Source organism: Bidens hawaiensis, unplaced genomic scaffold, assembly GCF_021521415.1.
Source record: "Bidens hawaiensis isolate Kalapana, Puna unplaced genomic scaffold, B.hawaiensis_p1.1 tig00035963_1, whole genome shotgun sequence".
Classification (NCBI taxonomy): domain Eukaryota; kingdom Viridiplantae; phylum Streptophyta; class Magnoliopsida; order Asterales; family Asteraceae; genus Bidens; species Bidens hawaiensis.
In genome coordinates, this window is record NW_027496271.1 from 61,561 (window position 1) to 81,443 (window position 19,883).

At 35.3% G+C, this 19,883-nt stretch overlaps 2 pseudogenes across 1 annotated transcript; one reads left to right on the forward strand and one right to left on the reverse strand.

Moving 5' to 3' along the window:
* Positions 1–12,108: 12,108 nt before the first annotated feature.
* LOC143588052 (anthranilate phosphoribosyltransferase, chloroplastic-like) lies at positions 12,109–16,726 on the forward strand (annotated as a pseudogene). The gene is made up of 10 exons (XR_013145018.1): positions 12,109–12,542; positions 12,614–12,757; positions 13,998–14,159; positions 14,409–14,492; positions 14,913–15,101; positions 15,176–15,266; positions 15,980–16,039; positions 16,123–16,241; positions 16,309–16,443; positions 16,541–16,726. The product of XR_013145018.1 is annotated as an anthranilate phosphoribosyltransferase, chloroplastic-like (transcript).
* A 442-nt stretch (positions 16,727–17,168) lies between these two features.
* Positions 17,169–17,954, reverse strand: LOC143588057 (glutaredoxin-like; annotated as a pseudogene).
* Between the last annotated feature and the right edge of the window lie 1,929 nt (positions 17,955–19,883).

Sequence of the window (19,883 nt, forward strand, 5' to 3'; positions counted from 1 at the left end):
TAAAGCACGTATGGAAGTACGTAGTTATGAATGTACTGAATGTTGTATGATTAACTAGAACTCTCTCAGCGTAGCTGACTTTTAGTATGCACGCAGGCTAATCGACTGAGGCAGTTGGCTTGAGGAAGACACATGGTAGGTTCCGAAGAGGCTGACATCTGGAGATATGTCGTGATGTTTGAAATACTATGCTTTATGTTATGTTTTTGAAAGACAAGTTATGGATGTTTTCCAATATTAAGTGTAGGGTTTCATACTCATCAATAATTATATAACCAAGTTAATGTTTACTAGTCATTCCTAACTTAGTAATGTAAACAAAGATTTCATGACCATTCAAAGTTTACAAACAAACATCTAGAACATAGTTTTCCAACATGAATGCCTAAACATTTGCAAAACTAACAAGGTTATGTAACATAACAAGCATGAACACCATCAATATCAACTTATAAATTCAACCATATTCTTGAAAGAAAACCACTTTACCAAAATAATGAATAGATAATATATCACATTAGCAAGAGCTTCAACATTGTCTAGATAGCAAAAGTAATTAGCCCATAAGGCTTAATACAACTACAATCAAACTAGAAATAAGCTTACAAAACATGTTCAAGAACAAAGGAATGCAAAAAAAGATCAAGCAAGGATTGAAGGATGGAATGATGAATCTTGTGTTGGTGGAAGCCTCCAAGAATCCCCTAAAATTGCTGCACTTGGTTGAGAGAGAATCCCCAAGACTCCACACACCAAAATGAAGTGAAAATAAGTGTTTATAAGCTTCTGGACAAAGTGCACGGTCATGCACAAAAAGTGCATGGTCGTGCACTATTTTGGGTAAGTCAAACTTTCACTTTCGGCGGCTCAGAGTTGCAGGTTCCAAAAAAGTGCACGGTCATGCACAAAAAGTGCATGGTCGTGCATTTCCGGCACTAGCTAGTGCACTTTCAAAATTAATGTGTCTTGTCCTCGGCATCGGATAGTGCACGGGCTCGTGCCCTCGGAAGTGCATTATGGTGCACAAAAAGTGCATGATGGTGCAGTTTCACTTTTGGCACGATAGTAGATGTGCACGGGTTCCAATAAAGTGGCACCGTCATGCACATAAAACGCATGATGGTTCCGTTTCAGAGCATGGTCATGCATTTTCCTAGCATAGTCATGCAATTTGGCACGGTATCAGATGTGCACGGGTTCCGATAAAGAAGCACCATCATGCCCATAAAGTGCATGATGGTGCAGTTGCTCAGCATGGCCATACACTTCCTTAGCATGGTCATGCCCATGCTCTTTGCATGGTCATGCACTTTCTTAGCATGGTCATGCACTTTTGGCAGATTCTTGGTTTTTGTCCGAATAATGCCATCTTTTCATCGTTTCTTCGTCGGGCGGACGCCCGGACCTGCAAATTCATAAATAACTCAAATAAGTACCGAATACAACGAATTTGCATGGAGTTTTACCAAAATAAGAGGATAATTTGATACTAAAAGGTGTACACTTTATGTTACATCAAATATCCCCACACTTGAACTTTTCTTGTCCTCAAGCAAATGAAACAAACTCCACAAAAACAAGAATAACCCGCAAGCAATAATCATTCAAAGTTTTTAAAAGATTTACATGTAAGCACTATTGATGTTTCCAAACAAGCCTATTAAAAATGAAGACATAGTCTAAAGAACATTACATTTGTTGCCATCACATTCCCACCTTGAAAACCTCACAATGTTCACTCATACACTCGGCTATATTTAGTGATCATACATGTAATATTGTATGTTGAGAACACACGATGCCAAGACGATGACCAAACAAAGCATAGGCTTGTTTAAGGCTCAAATCTAATCGACACATACATAGCATAAAACACGAGTACTTGAGGGTTGTAATTTGGCTTAGGGTTAGGGTGAGGAATTTTTGGGAAAAGTGGCTAAAAAGGCTAGAAAATCCGGAACTAAGCTAGCTAAAAATAAAAACTAACTAAACCAAGTGGTCTAAACGAACCGAGAGCTAACGAACCAAAAATTGCTCTTTGAAATCAAACTTCATCAATATAGGATGAACTAAATTTTTTATTCTTTTCTTGCAACATTTTTTTTTCTTTTTCTTTTATTTTCTTTTTCTTTTTTTTTCTTTTTTTTTTGGTTTTTTTTTTGATAAAAACTATACAAATGAATACAAACTAATAAAACACTTTGGGAGATAGCATTGTGCTTCTAATATTCCCAAGTGATAAAATACATGAAAATGAAATGAAAAACAAACTAACTTAGCCGAACCGGATTTCTAACAAAAAATGGGTGAAAATAAAAAGGCTTTATGGCTAAGTGGGCGATAAAATATAGGGCGAAAAAGAAAAACACGAGAAAAGGCTAAACATGGGCTACTAGGGGAATAATGTGGGTAAGGGAAATATAAGTGAAAAATGGCTAGACATGGGTTTATCCTAAATTCCTCAAATGGTTTATACTATGTATGTGTATATGGTTTGAAATGCATGCCAAAAACAAGTTCTACTTTGCAATAATCACCCGGCTCACTCAATTGCCCGCAAAAACATGAGCAAAAACAACTGACGAGGCTAACTCACGGAAACGGACGGAATGGGTAATTTTTGCAAAGTAAGAATGTGAATCTTTTTGTTTGTCATGTTTAAAGGTATGTCTTTTTAAAGATATTCGGCTTGAATGTCTTAAATATTTGTGCTTCAGGACAATGCAATTAAATTTGAATTAAAAATTGCTTAATGGTTATTATTTGTTACAAATATTTATATAGGAGTTTTGCAAAAAAAATTTAATTTTAGACAAACAAAGTTCAAATTCCCTTCCCACACTTGAATTGTACAACGCCCTCGTTGTACAAAAAAAACTATAAAAGTAAGTGCAAAAGAGAGAACAGAAAAACTCCCTTGAAATCCAGAAATCTGTCAAAACCAAAGACCCGGCAACGCGTGAAAGCATCCAAAACCAAAGAAACCAAAACATGCCACTGACATACTAACAAACACATTATAAACCCATCATATATAATAAAATCATCCAACAAACGTCATCCCAAAACCAACATAATACAAACCATCAATATATAGTTTGCAACAAAACAAAGTACTTAAAAAAACACAAATGGGTTGCACCGACGAGGGAAAACGGTGCAACCCTACATACTACCATAACCAAAACACATGAAAATCCTAAACATGCTACATTTCGCAATAGTCGATAGCTAGACTCACAACCCCTTATTAACGGGTGGCTCTTTGATATTGAAATTGTTGTACGACCCGTTTAGTTTGATGAGTTTACCATGGGTTTTTAAGAAATTTATGGTAAACATAAAAAGTGTTTTAGAAAAAACAAATAAACGGGTCATGCCACCAACACTTAAATTTACCTGGACCAAACCTGATACAATTTATGTAGTGAAGAAAGCGATCATCTCGGCATTTCTTTATACTTTTGATGTGTTCATATGACCATTGACACGCCTTAAACTGTGGTTGGTCCGGCTTTCTCCATGCCCTCTCCCATGGTGTTTTTGATTTGGGTGGCGATTCACCATCATGCTCATCCATGGTCGGACATTCTTTATTGCAAGGTAGTGAATCGGATGTCACCATAGTCATTGGTTTGTTGGTGAACCCACTCACTTGCAAATTTTCTTTTTGGTGTGGTGCTTTGTTGACTTCCACGGTTGGTTTTCCAAATAATAATGCTTCCAATTCATTAAGATCACCAACCGGGTCGAACTCTTCTTCATTCACTTCCATGAACGGTATACCTGACAATTCATCCCCAAACTCGTCTTCCCACGATGGAATAATACGAACCGGAGGTGGGACTTTTGCGGTACTTTGTGGGCTTGAGAATTGCACTTTGTCCATTATGGTCTTCGGTTCTTGAACGTGCTCCAACACAACAATGGATGAGGGTTGTGGTGCTTTAATTTCATCCTCATCATCCCAATAGATATTGTCATTCGTGTAGCAAGGAAAACTCTCCCGTCGATGGTTAGCACAAAGTTCATTAATAACAATACTTTGGGCCTCTAATCTACGGAGCTGTTCCTCGGATTCACGAGTATCGAGTATCGGTAGTGGTATCCCAATATCTTGCATGCCTTTTTCAAGCATCGCGTCCCAACATTTCATTCTTTGTGCCCAATACTCTAGAAATCCAGTGCTCAGATCGAGTTGGGAAGGTGGTATGTTGGTACCCTCAAATGGTTGTGAATAAGGGTAAGGTTCTTCATTAAAATCGGTGGGACACCCAGGTGAGTAATAACAATCATGTGTGAATAAGGGTAAGGTAGCGGTATCCCAATATCTTGCATGCCTTTTTCAAGCATCGCGTCCCAACATTTCATTCTTTGTGCCCAATACTCTAGAAATCCCGTGCTCAGATCGAGTTGGGAAGGTGGTATGTTGGTACCCTCAAATGGTTGTGAATAAGGGTAAGGTTCTTCATTAAAATCGGTGGGACACCCAGGTGAGTAATAACAATCATGTGTGTGATGGGGTTCCCCACATATTTCGCACCAAACCTCCATGTGATAATTCTCGTCATCATAATGGTATCCTTCACAATAATCTCCAGAGTAATGCTGCTCCATAAGTATCACTGCAAGGAACACTCAAACCAAAAGGATCACGGGCACCAAATATACATGAAGAAAAATAAAGTAAATAATGAATAAAGAAAAAGATATAAAAATAAAAAATAACACATATACACAAAGTGGCTACGGAAATAAAAAAGGTAACTAAACAAGTAAAAGACACTGAAATTTGAAATAAAAATAAGATGAATAAAAACGAAATAAAGTAAAATAAAATAGATCGAAAATATAAACAAGGCTAAATCGAATACTTGGATCGTTCTCGAAAAGTCACCGTATCCCCGGCAACGGCGCCAAAAACTTGACGTGTGTGAATATATATATAAAAATGTAAGTAAAAGTTTCACACAACTCGGGTTTTAAAATAGGATTTCACCTACAACTAAACCACACACGAAAGGCAAGTGTACCTATCGTTTGTAATAAAGTTTCGGTAAGAACCGAGTATCAATCCATGAACACGATAACTTTTTAGTACTAAATCTTTGTAAATGACCAACCGAACAAATAAATCTTGATTTGAATATTTTAGTAATTAAACTAGCAAACAATGAAAACAAAGCAAGTAAAAATACAAGAAAAACAATCAATCCAACAAACTACCTAGACAAGAATCCACTCTGCTAACATGACAAAATAACAATGATATGGCAAAACATCATGAATCTAAATATAAATACTAGATTTCAATAAAGCAACCTAATACTAACAAATAATCATCATGATGAGTTTTCAATCAAGAGATAAATATAGACTAACTTGTTTGTCAAAACAACAAAGTCTCATAATCAAAAGAAAGCTAGCATGAACAACATTCTAACCACCTAAGATTACACTAAAGTAGCCAAATTCATGAAATTAATATAAACTTATGAAACTTTAACTAGCAAGTCATCACCAAGTCAAGAATCATAACAACACTTATCAATTTTCCAATATTAAGTGTAGGGTTTCATACTCATCAATAATTATATAACCAAGTTAATGTTTACTAGTCATTCCTAACTTAGTAATGTAAACAAAGATTTCATGACCATTCAAAGTTTACAAACAAACATCTAGAACATAGTTTTCCAACATGAATGCCTAAACATTTGCAAAACTAACAAGGTTATGTAACATAACAAGCATGAACACCATCAATATCAACTTATAAATTCAACCATATTCTTGAAAGAAAACCACTTTACCAAAATAATGAATAGATAATATATCACATTAGCAAGAGCTTCAACATTGTCTAGATAGCAAAAGTAATTAGCCCATAAGGCTTAATACAACTACAATCAAACTAGAAATAAGCTTACAAAACATGTTCAAGAACAAAGGAATGCAAAAAAAGATCAAGCAAGGATTGAAGGATGGAATGATGAATCTTGTGTTGGTGGAAGCCTCCAAGAATCCCCTAAAATTGCTGCACTTGGTTGAGAGAGAATCCCCAAGACTCCACACACCAAAATGAAGTGAAAATAAGTGTTTATAAGCTTCTGGACAAAATGCACGGTCATGCACAAAAAGTGCATGGTCGTGCACTATTTTGGGTAAGTCAAACTTTCACTTTCGGCGGCTCAGAGTTGCAGGTTCCAAAAAAGTGCACGGTCATGCACAAAAAGTGCATGGTCGTGCATTTCCGGCACTAGCTAGTGCACTTTCAAAATTAATGTGTCTTGTCCTCGGCATCGGATAGTGCACGGGCTCGTGCCCTCGGAAATGCATGATGGTGCACAAAAAGTGCATGATGGAGCAGTTTCACTTTTGGCACGATAGTAGATGTGCACGGGTTCCAATAAGGTGGCACCGTCATGCACATAAGACGCATGATGGTGCCGTTTCAGATCATGGTCATGCATTTTCCTAGCATGGTCATGCACTTTGGCACGATATAAGATGTGCACGGGTTCCGATAAAGGAGCACCATCATTCGGATTTTAACATCCCGGTTTTAACATTCCGATTTCATAAAAAACAAAAAAACACAAAAATGAAAAAAGTAAAAAAACCAAAATACTTATTTTAACATCCCGGTTTCATAAAAAACAAAAAAAACAAAAAAAAACTCGGTTTAGCTAAATTATATACACATATGTATAATATATATATATATATGTACATTTACATGTTTTTTATACACATATGTATAATTTAAGATAAATGATATTGTACATATGTGTATATTAAGAATTTTTTTTAATGAAACCGGAATGAAATATAAAAATTTTGGTTTTTTTACCTTTTTAAAATTTTTGTTACTTTTTGTTTTTATGATTTTTTTAAATATTTTTTAAAGATGTTTTCAGTATCCTAAAATGGTTCTCAAAGTTCTCAATTTGCCAAGGGTTCTCTTAGGATCCTTACCCTATATATATATATATATATATATATATATATATATATATATAGGGGAGGGTTATATATATATATATATATATATATATATATATATATATATATATATAGGGGAGGGTTATCCTAAAAACAAGTAATTTCCTATGAAGACTAGGAATAAATCATAGCCATTTGATCATATCAATCAATGTGAGATATAAAATTATAAAAAACCGTCATAGTTTCCTACAATTATTCTTTCATCATTAGACCATCTGTAGTCCAACTTTGAAGCCGGCATTTTGGGTTATAACGCCGGGGGAACCCCCCCCCCCCCCCCCCCCGCGTTTTGGGATTATTATTTTTTTAAACGTTATACACATAACGCGTTAAATGGCACCCCTATCAAAAAACTAGCCGTTACATAGTGACTGTTGGAGCCGTTGGAATTATAAAAAAAACTTATATATTAAACCAACTCATCCCCAATCAAAACCCATCAAACTTATTAAATATCTCTTTCAACTCTAAATTTTCTCACACAAAATTCACTATATAAATGGATCCTCCATCTATATATAAACTGTTTTTCGGGCCCGACCAACAAGCCGACGACGAGGCGGAGGAACAGGCAGTTACGAGTGTGATTATGCTCGCGACAACTTATATGAGTTTCGTTGCGAGTGCGATTACCTCTCACCACCACCTGTTTCAAAAAGAGCATATATCGAACGAGATCGTACCGAAGCCAACAACCGGTTGGTGGCGGATTACTTCTGCGACTCGCCGAGATACAAGAACTCGAAGACTTTTAGGCGTCGTTTTCGGATGTCTAAAAATTTATTTATGCGCATCACCAACGATTTGGAGCGTGAGATTGATTACTTTAAGCAAAAGCCGGACGGTCGAGGGACGCTAGGATTCACGGCTATTCAGAAGGTTACGTTAGCCGTACGCGTGCTCGCCTACGGAAACACGACCGATATCAACAACGAATATTTAAAGATGGCCGATAAAACAACTCGGGACACATTGGAGAATTTGTTACGGTGCGTTTTTTTTTTTATAATTATATCACTTGTTTACTTTAATCAATTATTTTATAAAAGTTGTGTAAAATATAGGAATATTGAAACTATATGGACCACATTATCTGAGAGAGCCCAACTGGAACGATTTACAACGTCTTTACGAGGCACATACAAGGTTGCATGATTTCCCCGGCATGATAGGAAGTGTAGATTGCATGCATTGGGAATGGGCTAATTGTCCAACTGCATGGCGAGGTCAATTCACACGAGGTGACCAAAGGGACCAACGGTCAGCCTTCAAGCCATTGCTTCATATGACCTTTAGATTTGGCCGACATTCTTTGGTGTTCCCGGTTCCAACAATGACATAACCGTCTTAAAGCAGTCTCCTATGATGGAGAGTTACATATCTGGGACCGTTCCCGTCGCTTCGTTTTAGGCTAACGATAACTTCTACTATCATTGGTACTATCTTGGTGATGGAATATATCCCGAGTATGCGATAATCATTAAAACATTCAGAGACCCGAAAAAAGACAGTATTTTAAGAAAGTGCAAGAGACTGCGAGAAAGGATATCGAGAGGTGTTTTGGTGTTCTTTAACAACGATGACATTTTGTTAAAAATCCTTGTCGTCTATGGTCTTTAGAAAGAATGAAATGTGCTATGTATGTGTGTATCATAATGCATAACATGATCATCGAGGACGAGGGAAGAGCAATATGTCCAACTTTCATACCGGACCCGGATCCACCACGGACTCCGGCAAGTATGGAGCAAAGACTCGAAAACTCAGATTTCGTGCGGTCAATAGAGATACATAACGCACTAAAGGAGGATTTGGTGCAACATCTTTGGATGACTCGGCCTTTGCCTGGTGAAAACGATAATCAAAACGAGGGCAATAATGAAGACGATGATGAAGACGACGACGATGAAGACGAAGAGGGCGACGGCGAAGACGATGAAGACGACGAGGGCGAAGACGAAGAGGGCGACGACGAGCAGTGTTTTTTATTTTAGTGTAATATTTATTTAATAAAATATTATTGTTATTTGATTATTCTTAATAAAAAATTAGAAAAAAGAAACAAAAGGTGTATAAGTGACTGGGCGCCACATGGCGCATAATGCATGGGGGTGGGGCTTTATGACTACACCATGTTTTTGTATAAAGCCATAACTCTGACTGGGCGCCACGTGACGCATAATGCCTGGAGATGAGGCTTGGTCTTATAACCTACATAGTTCCCTATAATTGTTCTTTCACCATAGGTTTTAATGTCAAATGTCAAAATTTGGTTCTTACCATTCCTAGGAAACTTCTTTTTATTTTAACCCTTTATATATATATATATATATATATATATATATATAGGGGATGGATCTTGCGAGAAGTGCGAGAAGTGAATGTGTAACTCCATTAATCCCTAATTTTTCACTCCCTTGCTTATGATGTTACTAACATGTATGTAGGTTGGTTGTATCTATGTCTTAATACACGTTCAAAGCTACCTATACACATACAAATGTGCCGATCCACATTGAAACCTACGTACCTACACACATACACATATACAAACATACGTACCTACACACGTACATACGCACCTACATATAAGAAATGAAGTGAAATTAGGGATTAATGGAGTTACACCTTCACTTCTCGCACTTCTCTCTGTAAAAAAAACTTCTGAAATGATCCAATATATATATATATATATATATATATGTATAGAAAAGGTTCAAATAAAAAACAATTATTCTGTGAGAAGTGTGAGAAGACTTTAAAATAAAGTATACCATGTAAATAGGACATCATACCATGTTAATAAGAAACTATACAACTTTTAGAAACTACCAATCTCAACCACTAGATCCTAGATCCAAGGGTCTACATCTATTCTTATACTTTTCACAAAACTATTATTTTTTACGTTAACCCTACCCATATATATATATATATATATATATATATATATATATATATGGGAGGGTTATTTTGAGAACCATAGTGAGTTTTAAGAACTTAACTTTAAGAACTCAATTTTGGACCACACATTTAATTAAATGATATGAAACATGTGGCTGAGATTAAATGTAATTAAAATATATATATATATATATATATATATATATGGGAGGGTTAATTTGAGAACCATAGTGAGTTTTAAGAACTTAACTTTAAGAACTCAATTTTGGACCACACATTTAATTAAATGATATGAAACATGTGGCTGAGATTAAATGTAATTAAAAAATGAAGCAGGAGAGAGAATAATTAATTTTGATAATTACATAAGTTTAAACGTTAGTTACACATCTGTAAAAAGTCGATTCGGTGTGTAAAAAAATAACGTAATTTTTTGTACATCACTTACACTTACGTATTACACATGTGTAAAAAAAATTCGGAAAAAAAAATTGTTACGTTGAGTTCTTTCGAGTTCTTAAAACTCAAAGTGATTCTCAAAAGAAATCAATCATATATATATATATATATATATATATATATATATATATATATTATCATATTTACATCTCCAACCTTATAATAAAATAGAAATAAAAAAAGAGAAAATTTATTAATTAATTAGTTAGTAGTAGTTTCTCATAACTTTTTTCATATACAACAAATTATAAATTGTAATTATAACAAGAGTTTAATAATGTTAAAACGTATAAACTGAATTTATATATTATACTATTATAAATATCCAAATATATTTAAAAAAAATATTTATTGTTTGATGCATTATCTTGTGTAATCTTCAAAATCAGGGGATTTTTTTTAATTTATTTAGTAAATTACATAAGTATCCCTCCAAGTATTAAAAGGTATTCATGAATTACTTAGGGTTAGAATGGACTGAAATAATTATAAATTTTAAACCTCGAAGCGTATATGTTAAAAGCATTATTTCCTCTATTTAAAATTAGAGTAGAAGTATGTGTATATCACAGGTTGACTAGATGTAATGGTATAAATTTAGTAATAAAAAATATACTTTTAAAGACTTTTGTATTGCATCATTTGAATTAGGGGTGAGCAAATTAACCGTTGTTAACCATTAACCGAATCATAATCGACATAACCGAACCGATTTTAACCGATAACCACTATAACCAGTGGGTCGGTTTAATGATTTTGTAGAACCGTCAAATGTGGGTCGGTTTTAGTTATTGATAATATCAAACCCGCCATAACCGAACCGCCCCGTTTTTTATACTACCGATCGACAAAGAGGTTTGGAAATTGGAATTAGTGCCATATCGGGAAACATTTTTTACTTTTGGTTCATTGTTTCTCATCGATTTAACTTGAATTTTATTGTTGGGTTACGTCATGGCGTTTTTTTTGAATATTTGGTATTAATATTATGCATTATGCATTTTGTTGGATCGTGTCATGTCTTTTTTTTTTGGTTTTTTTGGTAATATTTGGTACTAATTTTTTAGGCCTAATTATATTTGTTTTGGTCACGGTTAACCGACCCATAACCGACTCGCTATAACCTTCAAAACCGCTTAACCGAAACCGCCATAACGGATCGGTTATGGTTTTGGTTTTCTATTAACCGACATGTTGGTTATGGTTATGGATTTTACCAAAAAGGAAAAAAATTGCCCCAAGTGAAGGGCACGCTAATGAGTTTAACGACTAGACTTAACAGTGTTAGTTGGGTTTAGACGTTTAGTTGCAATTGAAATGAAACCACATGGACAAAAATCGCAAAATTAAAACTATTGGACTAAAACCACATATTTGAACAAACCACATGGGCAAAACCGCAATTCACTCTAAATAGAACTTTTTAAGTAAAAAAACTAGTTTATTCAGAAAGTTCATGATTAATTTCATATTACATTTATTTGGTTAATGATATATTCACTATCTAAAATTAAATAATAAGTACTCATAACTAAATTTATACTAAATTCTAAATATATATTCTTTTAACATAATTATTTAATACCAAAAGATCTTTGGTTTTGTGATATCACACTTTGATACGAGTTAGCAAATCAATAGGTCACAAATTAAAGATTATAAGAAAATATTGCTTAAAAATATATTATTATTTAATAGAAGTGAGATGTGAGAATAAAGAAAAATAGGCCATTTGTTTTTATTGAATAGTTACTGGGATAGATTTTCTCTCATATTGTTGTTCTAAAAGTCTAAAACGATGGTAAAATGTTAAATGTATGTTTAGTTTCTTAAGAGTAAAAAGCGTGAGTGGCTTAAAGAATGTTACCTAGAGTTAATGTTAGGCAGTTGAGGTATCATAAATGCTATATGATGACGCAATAACTTCAATTATGTTCGTACATAAATCATAAACAATTCTATCTCACAGCCTGATCATATAGTTGCACAACAATCACTAGCTAATGGCAGCAGCATCCTTTCTTTGCACTTCTTCCATTTTCCACCACCACACCATTTCATCACCTCAGATCCGAATCAGGTTCGGTTCATGGAAGAATCCGAACGTTTTAGCAACGAAAACTCGGTTTCGTTGCTCGCGTTTGGATCTGCAGCTTTGTTTTCCAAAGGAGGTCATTATTTAAAGTTGTTTAGTAGTGCGTTTGAAGCGGTGTGTGATTAGATGTTGCGTTTATATAAGCAGATTATGGAGAACTTGCTGGATTGTGTCAATTTGAGCGAACAGGAGGCGGAAAGCTCACTCTAATTGTTGCTACGAGAGGGTAATCAAGCGCTGATCAGTGCTTTTTTTGTTCTTCTTAGAGCCAAAGGAGAAACTTTTGAAGAGGTTAGTAGTTCAAGCAAACATATATTTCATGAATATTTTGTTGATCGTTAAAAAAATATATATTGTTTAATGTTTATTTCCAACGGCAAACTAACATACTCATAAATTATAGTTCACCTGTATTTTCTGCATATTGCAGAATTTGAACCGTCAATTTTTAGAATAGAAGGCATACCTTACCGTCACACCTTGTCCCTTGAGGGACATATATTGTTTAGTTTAATCGTTTTTTTTTTAATATAATTTATGTTTTTTATCTGATACGATGTTAATAAAAGATTAATCAGCTATGTCTGTGGTAAAGGGATAAAAGCAAGCGTGTGATAAAAAACGGTTCAAGATATAATAAGCGTAACTTTCAACTCGTTTGAAGTTGTGAGACTTTGTAACATAATGTCATAAGCAATTCAAGTTTTAATCAAAAATTCCTTGTGAATAAGCATGAATCATGAATTTAATTACTTCACGTGTGCTTTAATCATTTAATTTTGATTCTAGGCTGTCATGTGTTTTTTAGTCATTTAATTTTAACATTAGGCTGTCAATTTTGATATCCAAATATCTGTCGGTATCTGCTAAAATCAGATTGTAGCTATTATTTTCACAAACTATCAATTCTTTTTATTCTATGGGCTATGGTGTCATGAACTTATAAATAAATTAATTAATTTGCATTAATTTGTAACTGCAGTTGTAAATAATGTATAGTCTCACCACTCATGTTTCACCACACATGCTTTACATGTGAAACTAATTAAACGGTATAAAAACATATATATGTCATATAAAAATGTGTTTATAAAGTATGTTGTTATCACGTCATTGTCCCTTATTTTATATCTTATCTTTTATTTAATATATATGTACACACGTCACACGTTAGTAGTTACTAGTTAGATATTGACGACAACATAAGATACGAAATTATTTATGATTACTTAACCTTTTAAAGTTTACTTTTGATAGGGTTAAAATTTTTAATATATACTTTTAATAGGGTTAAAAGAAACTAACTACCTTTTTAGGGACGGATCTACATACGCACGACACGATTAAAAATGATAACGTGTTATATAGTATTTAGTACTTGTTCTTTTACGTGTTATATACATATCCCACACTTGAGTGAGATGAATATAAAAAGATGGATTCATAATTACATATGATAATCTATTAGTAATTTTAATCACTATATGATGATTACTACTTACTAGATTATAGAATTGATCGTAAAATACAGATCGTAGGGTTAGCGAAGGCGATGATCAAATGCAGCCAGAAAGTGGAGGGGATAGAGGATGCGGTTGACATTGTGGGCACGGGTGGAGATGCAGCTAACACGGTTAATATATCAACTGGTGCTGCAATACTTGCTGCTGCCTGTGGTGCTAAAGTTGCTAAGGTCACATTTTTATTAAATGGTTTCATCTTTAATATAGTTATTGTTTGGGATAAAATGTCTTATAGGTTATACATGTAAGTTTTTTAATACTAATCTATACTGAAAATTTCCTTCAACCTTTTCGGCTTTTTGACTGTTTCATAATACTTTACTCCAAATAACATAGTAAAACTTAGCAAATCTTTTCTAAAATTTTAGAACATATATATATTCATCATTGATTAATAACTTAAATAATCTGGTGATCAGCAAGGAAACCGATCCAGCTCTTCTGCTTGCGGAAGTGCCGATGTGCTGGAAGAATTGGGAGTCAACATTAACTTGGAACCTGAGGTCAGTATATATATATTCTTCATAAACACATCTACATTTTGACTTTTTAGAGTCAAATATTAGTGTTTAAACTGCACCTAAGAAACCATTGAAAATCGAACTGAATTAAATACTTGGTTCAGTTTTAAACAGAAACTGAATTAGGTAATAGTTTTCAGTTCAGTTTTCAATTCTAGAAAACTAAAAAAAATATATATATTTTCTTATTTGTTACATTTAGCCTAACCAATTAACACCCATCTTGAAATATGTTCTTTAGAATTAAACTGAACCAATTTAGAACTCCGTTTTCAGTTTGTTTTACAAACTTTGAATTCGTTTCGGTTTCAGTTCCAACCAAAAAATATTCAAACCAAGACCCGAACCGATGAACACCCTATGTATCATACAGTATACATTAAACTCTGTTTTGTTGAGCAGGGAGTGAAAAGATGTTTGGAAGAAGTGGGAATCGGTTTCATGATGTCTCCCAAGTATCATCCAGCAATGAAAATCATTGCACCGGTTCGAAAGAAGCTAGGTGTGAAGACGGTCTTCAACATGTTGGGTCCAATGCTCAATCCGGCTCGGGTTCCCTTTGTGGTCGTTGGGGTGTACAAGGAAGACATGGTATGTTTGTTCCTCCAACGTTGTACGAACTACATTACCTGATGTTTGTCATTTAACTTTTCTTTTGGTGGTAGGTTACTAAAATGGCGAAAGCTCTACAAAGATATGGCGTGAAACGAGCTTTAGTTGCTCATTCCGAAGGCTTGGATGAGATGAGCCCACTCGGTATATATCAATCTGTCTTGATCCAAGTGTTGCTTAATATAGTGGGGGCGTTTTGACCCATTTACTTATAAATTATTCGATTTAGGTTGTGTTTCAACTTTCATCGGCTCGAATTAAAAAGTTTAGCTAGAATTCTTCCATGAGTTCAAACTAGGGTGTTAGTTGAAACCAACTGAACTGGCTAAACAGAAGCAAGTCAGCTGGTTCGATCGGTTTGAGATTTATACGGTTCAGTTTTGACGGTTTAATGGTTAGGCCCATGGTTTGAAATATGGAACCAGACATGTAAACCGAATCAGTCGTTTCACCTTTATTATTTATTATTTTTCTCCTTTTCGAAATATACATTTATGCATATGTATTATATGCATAATATATCAGAAACCATATATTCATTTGAAAAGGTTGACACATACTAACAATTTTTTGAATAAAATAAAAAATCAGGTTAAACCACTAAAATCAAAATGGCCAGATTTTGTTGTTTTCTAAAACTGTAGTTAGCGGCTTGGCCCAAATTTGTCAAAACCACCATCAGACCATGAGCACGGGATAGAGGCAAATTAGATCATTCCGTAATAATATTGTGTTTTAAACATGCTTAGTGTTTTAACGGTTTCGACACCTACTAAAAGTAACATTTTAGTACCCAACCCGCCCTTCTTGCTACTTAAACCTTAAGCCATCTTTATGATCGATCAAACATGACACAGGTCCAGGAATAGTTTTCGATGTGACACCTGGAAAGATCAAGAAATTCCATTTCAACCCATGTAAGAACTCTCTTTCACTATTATTTCTTAAGGCCGAGACACGACCTGGTTCCTAAACGCGTATGTAACTTGACCATATGCAGTGGATTTTGGAATTTCTCGATGCACGATTGAGGATCTACGAGGGGGGAACCCAAAATACAATGCACAGGTACTAAGAAATGTACTTTCGGGTGAGAGAGGACCGATAGCAGATGCACTGGTAAGCCTTAAATCATTGGAGCATTTAACAAATTGGTCAGATGCTGCAACTAAAACATATGATTCAGGTCTTAAATGCGGCAGCAGCACTTATGGTGAGTGAACATGCTGGCACCTTGGCTGAAGCGGTGGCCCTTGCTCAAGAAACGCATCAATCCGGGAAGGCTCTTACAACACTAGACCGTTGGATCACTGTCTCAAATGTAAGTTGCCACCCTCGGATTTTTTGTAAGCGAGTGCTCATTATTGGAAAACTTAAGGGACCCCACTGACTGCTAACCACCCTTGGTTTTGTTTCAGTTGCAGACGGTTAAAGAGCTTGCCACCGTGCATTAGTGAGTTAAGTAGAGGATCGACGTCAAAGCTACATAGAGAATAAGCTTTTATTTTCGTCATTCTATATGTTGAATTAGTTCAGTTGATGAAGACTGTTTGAAGGTTTTACTTTGATTGAACCAATATTATGTTGAAAACCATGATTGCTAGGTCAGGTATATTTAATGTGTGCTCCGATTGTTTGATGTTTCAATAGTTTGTTATTCCGCAAAACTAAAGTGAATATTTGGTTATTTACTATAAAAGAGTATTCAAAGACGCATTCTCGCGATCATCTACTCATATAAGAGTGCACACAATACCCTTGGGTGGTGACAGTATCAGAAGCTTTTTGTGCATTATCTGAAACCCATTCTTTTATTTCAGTTTACCCATTTAGACCCATTAAACATAATATGTAACTTTCAAATTCAAAAGGACCCTAAAGATCTTTTTGGTATCCCATAATAATAGTTTGACTGAACAATCATCACTGGTCTCAGACAGCATTATATCGTGAAAACAAAACTGACCATTCAAATGCAAGATTCCGATAAAGTGTATAACTCTGTTTATAAAGATACCAATACCATGAGATGAGAATGGTTAATGTTTAGGATGACTTGGTAGCAATTGCTTTGGCTTCAGTCAGTCAGGAGGGGAACAAGCTTTCCTGCTTTGTGCATAGCAACAGTACCTACATAATATTATTGTGGGACACAGACATTACATTTTTTATTCATTTGGGAAAACTATAAAAATGTCAAACAAATGAATAAAGACGTTACTGTCACAGCCACCAATGTGGTTGCCGGCAATGAAGACATTTGGTACGCTTCGTTGACCAGTCCAATGCTGATTGCATCTCACTTCCATCATCAGCAGACATAGATACACGTACACGGGGTTTTAGACGTTTTTCAGGTGAAACACCAGCAGTCAAATTAATTTAAGAATGTTTTCAAACCAACGCGCATGGTTTGTACCCAAAATTTATGGAAGTTTGTCAAAAATGAGTTGTGATTTATTGCAATCATAACATAATTTCAGTTGTTGTGAAGTGTCATCTAAATAACAATTACAGTGTGTGTACATACAAGATATATAGAGGAACTATTACTTACTTTCTAAGTCAAGCTCGATAGGTTTGAAGGAAGAATTAAGGTCGGTTAACAACTTCTTAACGCTCACACAGTACGCTGTTAAAAAATATATATACATTATTTGTGATTCGGAAGAGAAATAGAAATAGAAATAGAAATAGAGAATGGAAGGTAAATAGAATGATACCTGAAGACGAGGACAGGGTTGGCTGAAACGAGATCCTTGACTTTGGCTAAAGCCATTGCTAGCTTAGATGGACTAATAATAATTATGGTTTACGAACCCTAAAGAATCAACTCTTGTGTTGTGCTGTGCTGTGCTGTGTGAAATTGGAATGAAACGATTAATTGGTATAAGTGGTGACGTACGTCTTACACGGGTGGGTCAACCAGGATCGACTAAAGTGATGTTTAGTGGGGCCTTTAACTCACTTGTACCCCCATCTAGCCATCTACATAGAAGTCCACAAACCGGTATTCTTAGTAACCGGAACCGGTTTCGGGTATAATCAATAAAAGTCAAACCAGATTCGGGTATTGACCGGTTTCATCAGGTTTTTTTCGGGTTGGGTTTTGACCGGGTATTGGTGGAACCGGTTCCACCGCGTCCGAGTCGGTTCCCGTTCCGGATATAGTTCCAGCTGGAAAATCCGAAGCCCGGTCCGCACCCGTGGGTAGGATCGGGTCCGGTCCGGTTCCGGTAGGAACCGCCGGGTCATGTCCGGGACCGGTTTTTCTGTGCACCTCTACATCTACGTAATTAAAAAATAAAATACTCCAAACTTGTAATAAGCTACTAAATAAACGAAAACATAAGTAAAACAAAATAATAGCTGACTAGGGAGATGACAACTAGATGCGCAACTAGGAGGATAGGGGCAATGATCGGAGATGGACAAAAGTGGGCAATGGTCGCCAAAGATAGGCAGCAGACGAATGTGTAATTGTTTTAATTTTCAAACCCGTATGGTTTCTATGGCTTTTTTAGGGATAAACTAGCGATAACCATCTGATGTTGATTAATTCTTGACTGAGAACAGCATCATGAGTGGATGAGTGTGGATCGATTGTCAGTTCAATCGATCTACTGAGAGGAGTCATACATCAAAATAATCAAAACTTGTTGAAATCAAGGCTTTGAATGAAGACTATGAAGCCATTTCATTCCTATTATGATTCCCTGATTTGATGGAGGATTTTAGAGGAAAATAGTTTATTTGTGTTATGATGATCGTATTTCCTGTAGTTTCTCAATAATATTAGGCATTCAAAGTAAATTACATTTATACCTTTTTACACAAATAGTTACTTCCATCAAGTAACTTAAAGATAAGGTACCAATTATGTCATATTGTCTATACTATTATCGTAATGCATGATATAATAATAGTTAACTAGCATATTTAAGACTCGTGTTTTGTGGCGGAGCCATGGAATTTAAATCCATCAAAAACCGTTTATACAAATACAAATGAGTTTAGTTAAACACAAACTATCCTAGATAACAACAAAAGCTAGTACAACATAATGTAGTCCCCATCAAATTCAAATAATTTGTGTTTGATCACACAAACGATTCATTCTAGGCTATATACTACTAGCAGGCCTGTATAAAAATGTTTTTGCCTTGCAAACCAACTTGAATTCCATTATAAGAATCACCCGCATGCAAAATTCATGAATTCCTTTATTGGGTTTGATTGAACCTTTAACCAAAGAATTGAATGCAAGCATGAGGATTTGGGGACAAGAATATCATCATCATCATCATCATCGTACTCAGTATATCCCACCAATAGCAATGCTATGGTAGGGTCTGAGGAGGGTAAGATGTAGACAGCCTTACCTCTATCCCATAGGGATAGAGAGGCTGCTTCCGGTGAGACCCCCGGCTCGATAGTAGTTTTGCATCAAGCCTTGGACATAAGGCACATAACACTCAATCATCGGGACACCGGCTGATTGGTGCATGTGCCCTTGTCTTTCGGCTATCAACGCCACCACATGATGCCTGATTAACCTTCCGCCACTTTTAACGTTATTTTCACGTGATTAGTAAAATAACGTCAAAATTAGTGCAATTTTACTTTTGCCCACCCAAGGGTTCACACATATATACATTATATGCGCGCACCGCAAGCAGGGCGTAGATATTGGGGACAAGAATATATAAGGGGAAAATAAGAGAGATACAAAGACTTGGGAACAAGAAGAAGCTTCGAGAA